Source organism: Protopterus annectens, chromosome 2.part1 (assembly GCF_019279795.1).
Source record: "Protopterus annectens isolate FY-2018-M chromosome 2.part1, PAN1.0, whole genome shotgun sequence".
Classification (NCBI taxonomy): Eukaryota; Metazoa; Chordata; order Ceratodontiformes; family Protopteridae; genus Protopterus; species Protopterus annectens.
Genome location: NC_056729.1, coordinates 1,674,159,622 through 1,674,174,914, shown reverse-complemented (window position 1 = coordinate 1,674,174,914; position 15,293 = coordinate 1,674,159,622).

Here is a 15,293-nt window from a genome sequence, read left to right as displayed (position 1 = left end):
TCACACTGTGGGTTCTATTTGTGAAACAGTTTGCAACCTACCTAGTGAATAGAGGTTGATGCCTAGCTTAGTGAGTTTTTCTATGATTCCTGAGTGGGGAATGGTATCAAAGGCTTTGACCAGCTCAGGGTAGCTGTATGAACCTTCTTGCCTTCATCCACAGCTCTGGTGACTGACTCAAAGAAGTTGACCAGGTTAAGCCAGGCATGATCTCCCCTTCACAAAACCAAACTGTGCATGATCCAGAATTTGGAGATTCACTATATCCTTGTTTATTAGTTCCATGATGATGTGGTCCATAGCTTTGTATATCAGACTCATCAGGCTAAAAGGGTGATAGTTGCCAGGGTCTGTAGTCGCTCCTCCTTTGTGGAGAGAGATGACTGTAGCAATGTGCCATTTGGTAGGGGCAAAGCCTGAGGTGAGGCTATGACTGAACAGGGCACACAGTTGTGGTGCCAGTTCACTCTGTAGTTTATGTAGAACACAGCCAGGGATATTGTTAGGTCCCATAGAAGCTGTATTCTTTGCCTTGGACAGTGCTGTTTTAACCTGTGCAGCAGTAATACTGGGTGCCTGGCAATCTACTGGTATTGTGATTGGTCCTTGGGGGGGGGGGGGTAATGTTGGCACTGAATCTGTTGGCCAGTATATTGGCAATATCTGTTGGCTTGGTATAGGAGGTACCATTGTACAAATCTGGGTATTGCCATGGAGATTCTTTACATAACTATAGAAGGCCTTCTGGTTGTCTTTACTATCTGCTGCAATTCTGTTGTCATAGCTAGCTTTAGAAAATTTGATGAGGGATCTCAACTTTTTGTTGAGGCTGATAAGGGAGTTTTTCCAGCCTGGGACTTCACTTTATTCTGCATCAGTTGCCTCCTTCTGTTGTAGAGTTTGTTTATGGCAAGGGAACACCAGATTTGCTTCCTTTTTTGGAGGAGAGTGTTTTGGTTCTATTGGGTATGGTGAGATCCATGAATTTGTGTACGGGTTTGTACAGTGCATTGGTGTATGATTCAGTGGACATGCAACTATTTTCCATTTGCATGGGTACCGCGAAGTTAGCCACCTCTGTTTTTAGGAACCCAAAGTTAGCTTTGGAGACGTTTTTCAAAGTGGTTACCTTTGCGGTGGTGGGGTGGGAGGGGTGTGGAGTTCCAAGGTGATTAGTTTGTGGTCAGATCTAACCAGGGAGGAGTTGACTATTGGTGTAGAGCAACGGTCGCCCATGTTAGTAATGACCAGGTCAAGGATGTTGCTACGTCTAGTACGAATAAGAACGAGCTGGTCCAGGGGATTGAAATTAATGAATTCCAGGAAATGCTGGGCAAGTGTATTGGTACATGAGTAGTTTTCCCAGTTAATGGAGGGGTAGTTGAAGTTGCCCAGTATGAGAGTGTTAGGTTGGACCCTAATATTCTCCAGGGTGCTTAGGAACATGGAGTGTGAGTCTTGGGACATGGTTGGGGACCTATAGCAGGCTATGACTTGAATCGCTGTCTTACCCAATGTTAGCTGCACCTGAAATATCTCTGATGCATTATGTTGGGCTACCAGTCTAGAGGTGTGTTCATCCTTTATGAATATGGAAATACCACTGCCTTTGGAGCTTCAGTCCAAGTTCTGGGACCGAAAGGTGTGGAATGAGTTATAGCCTGGTAGTGCAGGGGTGCTTTCTGCTGCTTTGAACCAGGTCTCTGTTACAGCACAAATGTCGATGTTCTCAATTTTAAGGAGTGCTTTGAGCTAGTGCATTTTGAGATTTAGACTTCTAGCATTGAGCAGCATGATTGCATTTGTTTGTAGCTGTTACAGTGGTAATTTGGTCTTTGGAACACCACCTAAAAAAGCACTACAGGGGTGGCACGAGCCTTGGTCAGTATTCGGAAGCCCAGGGGTGACAGATGTAGGCCATCTCTAGCAAAGCATCGAGACATATACTGGATCCCCTTAGAATGACACCAGAAACTTAGCCAATTGCTGAAATCAATAATTTTTTGCTTGTACTGTGGCGTCATTCTGGATGATGGTAGGATGCTGCTCAGGGCTAGGATCATACCCGCCCTGGACTACATAATCCAAGAGCTCCTTCATGTCTCTTTTCATGTAGTCCAGGGAGGTACGTCTCAGGTCATTCACACCCACATGTATAATGACAGAGTCATATTTGTACCTGTTGTTGAGGGACCTGAGTGCATGTGTTATGTGGTGGAACCTGGCACCTGACAGGCAGCTGACTGTTACTTTCTCCTTATTCAGCCTAGTGAGTGGGACATCAGTGTGCCTCACTATCGAGTCACCTATATTGGGTATGCTGATTTGCCTTAGGGGCTTTGGTTGAGTGGTACACTGTTTAGAAGAGTTGTGTGTCTCGTGATTAGTGTTGTGTTGTGGTGGTCAAGTGCATTTCTGCTTTGGAGGGCTCTGCTGTTTGGGTAGATTTTTATTGGGAACCTCCATGAAGGTGGTTGTGTGGTTTGTGTTTGTATGTGAAGGCAATGCTTGTGTCTTCTTGAGGGCTATGTGTTCCATGTGGTGTAGTACAAGTGTTGACCTTCTCCTCTTGACCAGCTACTCCGGTCTTGGCTGGAGAGTGTATAGGTTCCAATCTGGATATATATATATAAGTGCATCTCTTGAAAGTCAGAATGTTGGGAGGTAGGAGGAGAGGGTTGTCAGTGTACATGAGGCAGTTGCTACATTGCCTTGGGATGCCCAAGCTCACCAGGTTAATAGGAGAAAGCACAGGGAACTGACCTTTAGACATGCCTGGAGGGGTGGGCATTAATAATAAGTACTGGAGCTGTTTTCTTGTAGAACATTTAGTGCCGGTAGCACTTTTGTTTATTCTTAACATTTTAAGTGTCTGAAGACCAGAAGAAAGCAAGTGTGGTACCCTTGTACAATGTAGGAACAGAACAAATCTGTCGAATTACAGACTTGTTAGCTTAACAGAGGTGGTAAGGAAAGTCATGGACAGAATCCTGGGAGAAGGCAGCTAGTGTTTCTAGAAGACAGCAGTTTTCAGGAAAGAAACTAATATACATTCATGGCTAGATGGAACTGCTAGACCTTATCCAGTTTTACAACTGGGTTGACAGGGACATACCAATGGATAATGTCTACTTGGACTTCAGCAAGACCTTTGGCTTGTTTCCATATAGGAGGATGATGAGGGGTGGGAGGTTGGTGTAATGGATAAGGTGCTTACCTTAGAAACACAAGGTGCAGGGTTTGATTCTCACATGGGGTAATTGGCTATTCTTAAAATGGCCCTCGAGGACAGTTAGCCTAGTACTAATCTATGAATTTATAAGATGAGGTATGATTAATAGCTACATGGTTGATTGGTGGGACTATGGAGGTTGCGGTGAGAAGGACAGTGTCAGGAATTAAGAAGGTGATAAGTGAAATGCTACAGATATCTGTTTATGGACAGTTCTCTTCAGTGTGCTTATTTCAGATATGTCTGATGGAAACAGAATAACATAAGCCTCTTTGCTAATAACACAATGATTACTGTAGCAGGGGAGGATATAGATGGATGATCAAGGGAAGAATTAAGAAAGCTTGAGTAAGTGTATAGAAAGGTTGCAGTCAAGGTTTAATTCAAACAGTTGCTAAGTACTGTACTTGGGCCAAAACAAACCTGGTGTGTATTAAAAGCTGGGATGAGTGGAACTGATGCCAGCAAAGCAAGGAAAGTATCTGGGTGTTCCTTACACCTGGTATGAGCCATCAGGAACAGACTAAGAGAGTACTGACAGCATCTAGGGTGAGTGGAAATGATGACAACAGGGCAAAAAAAGTATCTGGGTATTTTGGTCTATGTTTAATGATTAAATGGAATGTTCATGGCCATTCATCGTGCATAGACCATTGAAACATCCTTACATCGAAAGGCCAAATGATCATAATTAAGTTTATCAAATGATCATAGTTGGTCAACATAAAGGAAACAGAATGTAGTACATACGTATTAGTAATGTAGGTGTAAGAAAACCTGCCCTTTCCCCACTGTAAAGCGATCTCAGAGTTAGTCTATAAAATTATCAGCGGAGGTGTGGGGGGCACAGCCCCTCAAATCAGGAGGGTCCGGTGCTCACCGAATCTTCTTCTTGTGTGGGGCACAGTCCCCCACACTCCCCCTCCCGATAATTATATAGACTAACTCTGAAATCACACTACAGTGGGGAAAGGGCAGGTTTTCCTACACCTACATTACTACATTCTGTTTCCTTTATGTTGGCCAACTATGATTGCTCTATGAACTTATTTATAATTATTTGGCCTTTCGATGTAAGGACGTTTCGATGGTCTATGTGCAATGAACGGCCATTAGATGAACACCTGATATTTGATCATTAAACATAGACCCCTGGGTGTTCATTACACCTGATATGGGTCATCAGGAACAGACTGAGAGGGAAGTGACAGCATCTAGGGTGAGTGGAACTGAAGACAAAAGGGCAAAGAAAGAATCTGGGTGTTTATTACACTTTGTATGGGCCATCAGGAACAGACTGAGAGGGTGGTGACAGCAGAGTGCTTGGGTGTATCCTCAGGAGTTCAGACTTCAGAAGCAACAAAATGTCTACAGAGCTTGGTCAGGCCACACTTTCAGTAGTGTATGCAGATCTGGAAGCTGTACAATGAAATGGACATTAGGCTGCTTTAAGGACTCTATAAAATAAATTACCAAAAAGATTTAATAGATATAGGAGAATGGAAAACAGAGGTAATTCTGAAGGCTGAAGTCAAGTCTGGTATCTTACCCATAATCCAGGGGAGTGACAAAACAAATAAGAAATAGATGACAGTTTTGCAAAAGTGCATTTATCCAAAAATGCACTTTCGGGAAACTACAGTTCACCGAGTTGTTGTTGTAGATCGTGGTGCTGTGGGGATAAGGGAACATTCCCTTTTCCTCACTGTAGTGGGATCTCAGAATTGATATATATTAGTAGTGTGGGTGTAGGGGTCACAGCCCCCCACAAGAGAGGTGCAGGGGGGGCTTGCCCCCCTGCATAAGTCAGTTTAGTGTATTTGTTTTTTTTTTCATTTTTCATTCACTGTAGTTTCACGAAAGTGCATTTTTGGCTAAATGCACTTTTTGCGAAACTGGATTCATGAAACTAAGTTTAGCTAAAGTGTAAGTTCGATGCGTGAAAGTAGACCCATATATATGTGTGTGTGTGTGTGTGTGTGTGTGTGTGTGTGTGTGTGTATATATATATATATATATATATATATATATATATATATATATATATATATATATGGGTCTCGGACGTTTGCTCGAATGAGCAAATGTCCGAAACCCAAACAGCCGGGCATACTTACGCGAAAGTGCTTTTCTCTGAAGAAGCACTTTCGTGTAAGTATACCTGTTGCCGAGGCCGTACTACAGTGCAGATAAGGGAAAATTCCCTTTTCCCCACTGTAGTGCGGTCTCAGAGGGAAAATATTAAAGTAGGGGGGTGTGGGGGGGTGCAGGGGGCAAAGCCCCATGCTAAAACGTTAATGCAGTGTTTTTTTTTGTAACACGCTTTAACAAAAGCACTTTTTGATAAAAGCAGTTTTGTTAAAGTGTGTTCGGTTGTTATGGATTCAGACGTTTGCTCATTCGAACAAATGTCCTAGATCCAGATATATATATATATATATATATATATATATATATATATGTGTATACATATATACATACATATATATATTTGAAGAGTTACAGCTCTTTTATCTTGAGATCAGCAGAGATGGATAGGAAAGGGGGCGGCATGATATTGGCAGACAAGTACATCTCAAGAAGATGTTTTACTCCAGTCAACAAATTGTAAATAAATAAGTAAAACAAGTTATTGGGAAGAGGTAATTCTGCACACAGCCACAGAGAGAAGATAGGAACATGGGTGATGTTAAGATGTAGAGTGCTAAAGCACAGTTGTTAGAATGGACTTTGTTTTTAAGCGTTAGTCCAGGACACACAGACACACACACATATATATATATATATATATATATATATATATATATACATATATGTTTTGTGAATATGTTTTACACATTATACTACTGTGATGTCTACTTTATATATATATATATATATATATATATATATATATATATATATATACATATATGTTTTGTGAATATGTTTTACACATTATACTACTGTGATGTCTACTCTCTGGGCCAGTAATCAAGGAGCCTGAATCCTCACCACTGACACTAGTGAGGAATTTTCACTTGGAACAAAAAAAAGATACACACAGTAGTTAACATCACTGACCTTACTTACTACTTTGGAGGGTCCCTCCCAAGCTGCTTGGAGCTTATTTTTTCTGACCAGAATGAAGACCATAACCTGTTGTCCCACTGCATAGTTTCGGGCTTGAGCATTCCTGTCATACCAGACCTTTTTCCTGCTGTTGGGCCCCTGCCAGGTTCTCCTGGGCCAAGCCCATGAGCTCCCTAAGCCTTGTCCTGAGATTTAGGATATATGCCACCAACAGTCTCCTTTTGGTATTCACACTCACCCTCCCACTCATCACAGATGAGAGTACTAGGCTAATTGCCCTTGCGAGCCATTTTAAGCCTAGCCAGTTATCCCTTGTGAGACTCAACCCTGTACCTTGTGTTTGTAAGGCAAACACCTTAACCATTAGGCCACCCCCTCACTCTATGTCCATACAGCAACTCACAGGTTGAAAAACCTGTGGGTTCTTGGGGTACCTCTCTGTATGCAAACAGTTGATGGGGCAAATATTTGTCCCACTCTCTCTTAAACTGGTCTTCAAATGCCTGTAGCATAGTCTTTAGTGTAGAGTTTAATCTCTCCAGAAGTCCATTAGTTTGGAGATGGTAGGGAGCGGTCTTTAGCTGATTCACCCTACAGTGCTTCCACAGACAAGCCAGCAGGTCTGACATGAAATTGACATCTCTGTCAGTCAATATTTCTCTTGGGAAACCTACCCTGCTGAAAATCTCTAACAGCATTTACCACCTTCTCTGCCTTGATTCAGGACAGAGCCAACGTCTCAGGGTATCTAGTAATATAATCTACTACGACCAGGATTTACTTCTTCCCTGTGGAACTTGGGATACTGAGAGGCCCCACGATTTCCATAGCTACCCTCTGAAATGGCTCTTCAATCACAGGCAAAGGCATCAAAGGAGCCTTGATCTTGTCTCTTGCCTTGCCTACTTTTTGGCACTGCTCACAGGTCCTGCAGTACCCTGTTACATCCTTTGCAGTCCCAGGCCAATATAAGTTCTGCATAATGCGTCTCTTGGTATGCTTTATGCCCATATGATCTGCAACAGAAATGTCATGGGCTATGGCTAGAAGTGCTAGATGATAGGCTCTAGGCACTACTAACTTCTGTTTTACCTCACTCTCTAGACCTCCCTCAGGGGTCCACTCTCTATACAGTAACCCTTTGTTCCAGTATACAGCCTCCTCTTTTCCTTGAGAATCAGGTGCCTCCCTAGCTACCTCCCTCAAGTCTCTTAGTGTAGGGTCCGAGACCTGAGCATGTCTCAACTCTATCTTAACCACAACCACCTTAACAACCACCATGAACTTAATCACCTGACCCCCTTTGCATACAACCCCTTCTCAATTCATACGTAATTCTAGCCACAGAGCTCTAACTCCTAATACCTTTTATCACTAAATTTCTCCACTACTCATATTTACCTCCCTCCCTTCTTTTCCCCACTTTATTCTAGCTACTACTAGTCTCCTCTCTTATTTATAAATAAAAAATCACTAATTTTCCCTCTTTTACCCATAGCCACCCCTCCTTTTTTTTCCTCTTGACACTTTACCTTTTCTATCACCTGCTCTCTCTATCCACTTCCCCTCTGCTTCTGATTACTGATGTACTTGCTGTTGCCTGTAAGAACTAAGAGCTAAGAACTAATATACAGTACTTTCTGTACTCTTATCTTAAACTGTGAGTGATTTGTTTCATAGTTTCATAGTTTAGTACTAGGCTATCTGCCCTGAGGCATTTGCAAGCCTAGCCCTAGAGATGTGGCTTTCGCCACCCCATGTATTGGTACTAAGGTGTATAGAATAAATTTAGAATACTGTGCCTTGTCTAGTAGTGACACATTGAAGACCCCCTTACTTATTAAAATTAGTTTACTGTGCCTCTGTTAAGTAGCGATACAGGGGTGACCCCCGGGGTAAACCTACGATCTCCCATCCACTCGTCAAGATTTCTCTTGAACAGAGTCAGTGAGGGGCTCTGCCTAACATGGACTGGGATTTTGTTCCAGAGTATGGAAAGCCTCTAAGTTATGAATCTGTCCCTCCAGCATGTTCTATTCATGTTTGTACTGAGGTTTAAATCTTTGGCTCTCGTGCTTCTTATGGATTTTGATTTTTTGAGGTGGAGCATGTCCATCAATTCCTGGTTGGACATGGCCTTGTACGTCAGGCACAGATCACCTCTGAGCAGGCGGTATGCTACTGAATAGAGCTGGAGTTTCTTTAGCCTGGCAGCATATGACATATGTTGGAAACCCTTGATCCTCTTGGTGAGGTACTTCTGGGGTCTCTCCAGCTGTTGTAAGTGCCGGGTGAGGTACATACCAAATGGGGCATTGTACTCAATCATGGGCCTGATAAGGGAGGAGTACAGGGGCATGATGTCCTCCTTTGATCTGGATGTGAACCCCTTCATGATAAGGTGGGCAAGGTAGAAAGTTTTTCTAACCACTTTGGCAACATGGGTGTCAAATGAGAGGTCACTATCAACTTGGGTCCCCAGGTCTCTGATTACTTTTTCGGTACTCAGTGGGTTACTGTCTATGTGATAATTTGTGGGTATTTTGTTTTTCCCAAAGGGGATGACTATACATTTCTTGGCATTCAGTTTAAGGCCGTGATTCTGGCACCAGTTGTCCGTTTCGGTGAGGCCTTTCTGTAGGATGTATGTGTCAGCTAGTGTATCGACTATGGCGCCTAGTTTGCAGTCATCTGTGAACTTTGTCAGCCACAACCCTCCCATGTTTGCTTTCACATCTGAGAAGTAAATGCCGAACAAGAGGGGTCCCAGGACAGAGCCCTGTGGGACACCACTTGTGACTGGCTTTGAGTCTGACATGGCTCCCGCAATCTTGACTTTATGGGTTCTGTTCTTTAGCCAGTTTGCAACCCATCTTGTGACATATGGATTTACTTTTAAGCTGTTTAGCTTTTCTATGATCCCCGAGTGGGGTATTGTGTCGAAGGCTTTAGCCAAGTCCAGGTAGGCTGTATGGACTGCCTTGCCCTCATCAATGGCTCTAGTGACTGTTTCGAAAAAGTCAACCAGATTCAAAAGGCAGGATCTGCCTTTTACAAAGCCAAACTGGGTGGGATCAAGTTTCTGTAGGTCCCCAATGTCGTTGTTTATAAGTTCCATAATAATTCTTTCCATAGCTTTGCAAACCAGGCTGGTCAAGCTTATGGGGCGGTAGTTCCCAGGGTCTGTAGTGGAGCCTCCCTTGTGGAGTAGTACCACTGTTGCTGTACGCCAGTGTTCAGGTACATATCCTGTAGTAAGGCTAAGGTTAAATAAAATTTTTATATGCGGGTTTAGCTCCTCTTGGAGTTCACGTATCACGCAGCCGGGGATACCATCAGGTCCCATAGATGCTGTGTTTTTTGCTTTGTTGAGGGCGGTTCTCACCTGGACATCAGATATGACAGGGAGGTTACATTCAGCTGGGATGAGTATTTCTTCTTTTGGAGGTGAGGGAGGGGAGAAGTTTGCACTGAACCTGTCTGCCAGAATGTTGGCAATATCTGTGGGTTCGGTAAATTTTTTGTCGTTGTGTACTAACTCTGAGCATATCTGAGTGTTTCTGCCCATGTTTATAACATAACTAAAGAATGCCTTGTGGTTATCTTTAGTGTCCTTGGTGATTTTCTCTCAAAGTTGGCCTTGGATATTTTTATGAGAGAACGTAGCTTTCTACTAGTGCTGATCAGAGATGCCTTCCCTTTATGGGATTTTGCTCTGTCTTGCAGTAGCTTCCTTCTTTTGTTATACAATTTGTTTATGGCTGGGGTCCACCAGACAGGACGCTTTCCTTTGGTGGAGAGGATCTTGGTTTTATTTGGGATTGCACGATCCATGCGTTCTTGGAGATGTCCGTAGAAAGCATATGTGTAGGATTCAGCATTGTGGGATGTGGTTTCCATTGGCCCTGAGGGCTTAAATGATACCATCTCAGTCTTGAGAAGTGTAAAGTTGGCTTTTGAGAAGTTTCTCACTGTAGTCTTTTGTGCTGAGGGTGGAGGTGGCAAATGTATATCCAGGGTGATTAGTTTGTGGTCAGATCTCACCAGTGAGGGCAATACTTCCGGTGTGGAGCATTTTGTCCCCATGTTTGTGATGATCAGGTCTAGTATATTATCCCCCCTTGTGGGAGAGGTGACTAGCTGTTCCATTGCATTTGAGTTTATGAATTCCAGGAACCTTTGGGCTAGGGTGTTAGGGCTAGAATAGTGCACCCAGTCTATGTTAGGGTAGTTGAAGTCTCCCAATATGATGGTATTTGGTGAGACATTCATATCTTCCAATGTCTTCAGGAAGGCTGAATGGGGTTCTTGAGATTGGGAGGGTGGTCTGTAACATGCAACCAGTTGTATAGCAGTTGTGCCTACAGTTAGCTGCACCTGGATGGTCTCCGATGCTTCATGAGTTGCCACTAACCTAGAGGTGTGGGTATCCTTGATGAATATGGACACTCCCCCTCCTTTTGTGGTTCGGCCCGGGTTTTGGGGCAGAAAAGCATGATACAAGGTAAAGCCTGGTAGCGTTGGGGTGCTCTCAGGAGCCTTGAACCAGGTCTCGGTTACAGCGCAGACATCGATGTTCTCCATACTGAGGAGTGCTTCGAGAGCCTGCATCTTGAGATTTAGACTTCTGGCGTTGAGCAGCATTACCCTTAATTTTTTTCCATTTTTGTTTTCTAAGGAGGTGGGTTCGTCTTTTGAGCCTTGCCTAAAAAAGGCACTATGGGGGTGGCAAGAGCCTTAGCCAATATCCAGAAGCCCAGTGGTGACAGGTGCAAGCCGTCCCTTGTGAAGCAGCGTGGCTTGTCCAGCATGCCATCCCAAGCAGACAAACATTGGATCCCCATAGAATGACACCAGTAATTGAGCCAATTATTAAAGCTGATCATCTTGTCTTTGTATTGTGGCATCATTCTTGGTGAGGGCAGGATGCTGCTCAGGGTCAGGGTCATACCAGCCTGGGCTACATAATCAGAGAGCTCCTCAATTTCTCTTTTCATGTAGTCCAAGGAGGTACATCTCAGGTCATTCACGCCGGCATGGACAATGACGGAGTCATATTTGTACGTGCTTTTGAGTGACCTGAGTGCGTGTGTTATATGGCAGATCCTAGCCCCCGATAGGCAGCTTACAGTTACCCTCTCCTTGCTCAGCCTGATAAGTGGGACATCAGTGTGTCTGACTATAGAGTCACCTATCACTAGTGTATCAGGCATAGTGTTTGGCCTTAAGGGCTATGATTTATTGACACACCGATTTATTGATGTATGTGTTGCATGTGTTATGTTTTAAAGTGGTGGATTTTTGGGTGTCTGCTTTGGGAGCCTCTGTTGTTTCGGTAAGTTTTTTAATAGAGCCTCCGAGTATGTTTTTGTGTTATTATGTGCTTGATTTGCAGTTGGGGTAGGTCTATGTGTGACTGGGTTTGTTGTGTGTGTGGTTACCTTCTCCTCCTGTCTGGTCTTGCCAGCCCTGAGTTGAGAGAGTTCAGCCTCCAGTTTGGCTATATAGTTGCATCTCTCACATGTATTTGTGTTTGTTGGGAGGAGGAGAGGGTTGTCTGTGTACATGAGATAATTATAGCATTGTCTCAAGATTCCCAGATTAACCAGCTGAGCAGGAGAAGATGCTAGCAATCTACCACTAGGCATGCTAGAATATTATAAGAGAGTACTGTGCCTTTAAGGGAAGTGGTTGGGGTGGTAGGTGGCTGTAGTGCTACTGGAGTTTGAGAGTGCTTGCTTAGAAGAGTAGCTTAGAGAACAAGTGCTATGCTTATAATATAACGAGTAGACTGGTTATTCTAAGAGTAGAGCTTTCTAAGGGAAAATTTGAAGAGCAGACTCGGAAAAGTTTAACGCTGTTTAACTGGTGCTGCACAATCGCTCAAAACCGCGCTAATGCGGATTTTAAACAGGGAACTTGAAAAGAGCTAGAAATGGTCCAAAACAACCAATTACTACAGCTCTTGTGCTGAGGTCACTTCCTTCAGGGACAGATAGGCTGCTCAAAGCTCCCCACTCCCACTGGTGAGCAAAGAAACTTCCTTCTTATCCAAGTTAGGTAATGGGCAACACAGGAACTACACCACAGCCCAGAATACAGCAAAGCCTGTAAACTAGTCTAAACTAGTCGAGGAGAGGCGGGAAAACAAGGATTATTTTTTTGTTTTTTTGTTTTTAGATAGAAAACACTCAGAAATACATAGGGCAGCAATAAATCAGTTACACAGGCTAGCACACTTTAGTGGGCAGCCTCAATAGTTAAATTAAACAAACAAACACAGATTTTCGATTAATTTTCGACCAGGTAAACTTTTAAGTGCAGATACTATAAAATGCAGCAAACAGTTAAAAAAACAGTATAAGCTTGTTTAAAATAAGCAAGAGAAGGTATTCCAAGTAAAAAACAGAAAAAAAATACTTAAATCTGGAAAGTAGTCGCTTTTCTCAGTTCTCTGTAACTAGGACCACTCTGCAGGACCATGTGGAGCTGTCTCTGAGTAGTATAGCCCTGTCATTACTTCCCCTCTAAATGGTGAAGTCCTTATGTATTGGAGATATACGAATGACTTTAACATATTGTGTTATTGTTTTTTTTGTAAATAACACCTTTTAAACTCTCATGCTACAAGTGGGAACCTAAGCATTATAATGCATGTTTATATTACCTCATGTATACTGTACTGTTTGTAAACATTTTTAGTGTGCATGTAATACTTTGTGGAGCTTTTCTCCCCGGGCCTCTGCTGAAAAAGGGTGCAAGCTCAGTCAGACATTCCTGGTCAACAAATGTCAAATAAATACATCTCTGTGACCCCTCCCAGCTCCACTTCCACGGGAATTTTGGTATCCTCTGACAGTGGTGCCTCACTGTCAGCCTGGGTACTACTACTCACCTCTGGCCTTGCAATCACTCTGTCCAAGGGAACATCAGTACCTACCATCAGCTGTAGCTCACCTTCAGTCTCACTGCTACAGGGTAGCTCCCTTCATGAAATAGCCACCTCACCAGCCCTGGCTTCAGGTGTGGGGTCAGTCTGGGCCTCCCCAAGGCTACCAGACCCACATGCCTGTCTCCAAGCCTGACTGCATGTAACTGCATGCACATAAAGTACTGCATTATCAAAATTATTCTCTATCAAGACATCTGCAAGTGTATCCTCAAACACACCTACTTGCTTGCTTCTTTTTCCATCCTCCCATTCAAGGTGAACCTTGGCCAAAGGCATTTGGAATGGGGTCCCTCCTAAAGCTCTGAATGGAGTGGACTGCCCAAGCAAGTACTGCACCTCTTTAACCACTGCAGGCATCACATTGGTTATGTCAGAGGCTGTGTCTGTCCTAGCAGTGGCCTGTTTTCCATCCACTAAGATTAGATGTAAACTCGGATGATAGTTTTGTACCCCTATTGTCTCCAGGCAACTTACCACTGGCATACTGTTATTCCCACTTGCTGTCTCCCCTACCTTTTGGTCACCACCTTGCTTCCATGGGCACCTATATGATACATGCCCCACTGGTTGCATTTAAAACATTTAACCCTTGATCCTGGCTGTGTACCTGTACTAGTGGCTTCCTCGATTACTGGTGAACTCTGTTGGGGTGGTTTAGGCTGCCCATCGTGGTTTTCCCTATATGCATGCGCAGCATTGAGTATCCCCTTCTTGTGCAGTGATGCCCTGTTTGCTAAGTATAGATCCCCTTTTTCCCCAGCTCATCTGCAGAATTGCACTCCCAGTCTGCCAACCAGATTCTCATGTCCTCAGGCAAAGTGCTAAGGCTTATTCCCACACCAAAAGGTCTGCTAGCCTTTCGGAAGTGGTGACCTGACACCCACTCACCCGCATGTGAAAATAGGTGCTTAATTCAGTGATATAATCACACACACTTTCATGTGCCTTGTGTTTATGCTCACAAAATATTTTTCTGTAAACTTCAGATGTTAACTTAAAGCATTCCAGTAAACAATGTTTGACTATCAATATCAGAATCCGCGGTGGTGGTGCTGCGGTAGCATTGTCGCCTCACAGTAAGATGTTGTCTGGTTCAATTCACAGCTAGAGCGTCTTCTGCGTGGAGACATGCGTGAATGGGCGTACCTTCGTTGAAGGTTGTGCATCAGGGCTGGTAACTCAGCATGTAAAAATCAACTACCAATCATTAGTGGACCGGAGTTTCGCTGTGGCGACCCCTAACCGGGAAAAGCCAAAAGACAAAAACAAGGTAGTCAATATCAGACAATTCAGAAACAGCAGTTACAGTTTTACCATAGACTAAGGGGGTCAGGAACCTTGCCCAGAGCCCTTGGTCAGCATTATACCATTTATATACTCTTTCAAATATATGAATAAAACTGTCAAAATTATCATGCTCTGTAAATTGTGGAAGAAATTCATCAACCTTTATTGCTTCTTTGGTTCAGTTATTCCCTTCCCCATGACCTCCATGACCCTGGTGAAGAGTAAGCATCCCCCTCTCATGTTGATGCTGTTCCTCATTTTTTTGCCCTCCAAATGACATGGTCTCTCATTTTCTTCAACCTCCAAATGCTGCAGTCTCTCTGCTGATTATAATTCCAAATGTTTGGTCTCAAGTTCAGGTCTTTTAACTCAAGACGGACTTTTAAGCCATCTGAGGAAAAGGTGAACTGTCCTGTTTCTGAGGGCTGCAAATTCCCATCATGAGACTGGTTATTCTCCTTTTTGCTGGTCTGAGCTGTGACTAATGCTGAAACTATTTCCTGTTTATTCAGGTTGGCATGCACTAGTCCTTTGGTTTAATACATTTTGGCCAACTTGTTCTTTGTCAATTTGTCATAATCCTCTGCTGACATCTTTGCTTGCTTTCCCTAACTAAACTAACAAAAAAATAAAACTGTTGTGATAATGAAACTCTGAATGTTTACCTTCTGGCTCTTGAGAATGCACACACCTTCAGTGACAACTGCCTACAGGCTACAGATGTTCAATTAATATTCACACCACTGCTCA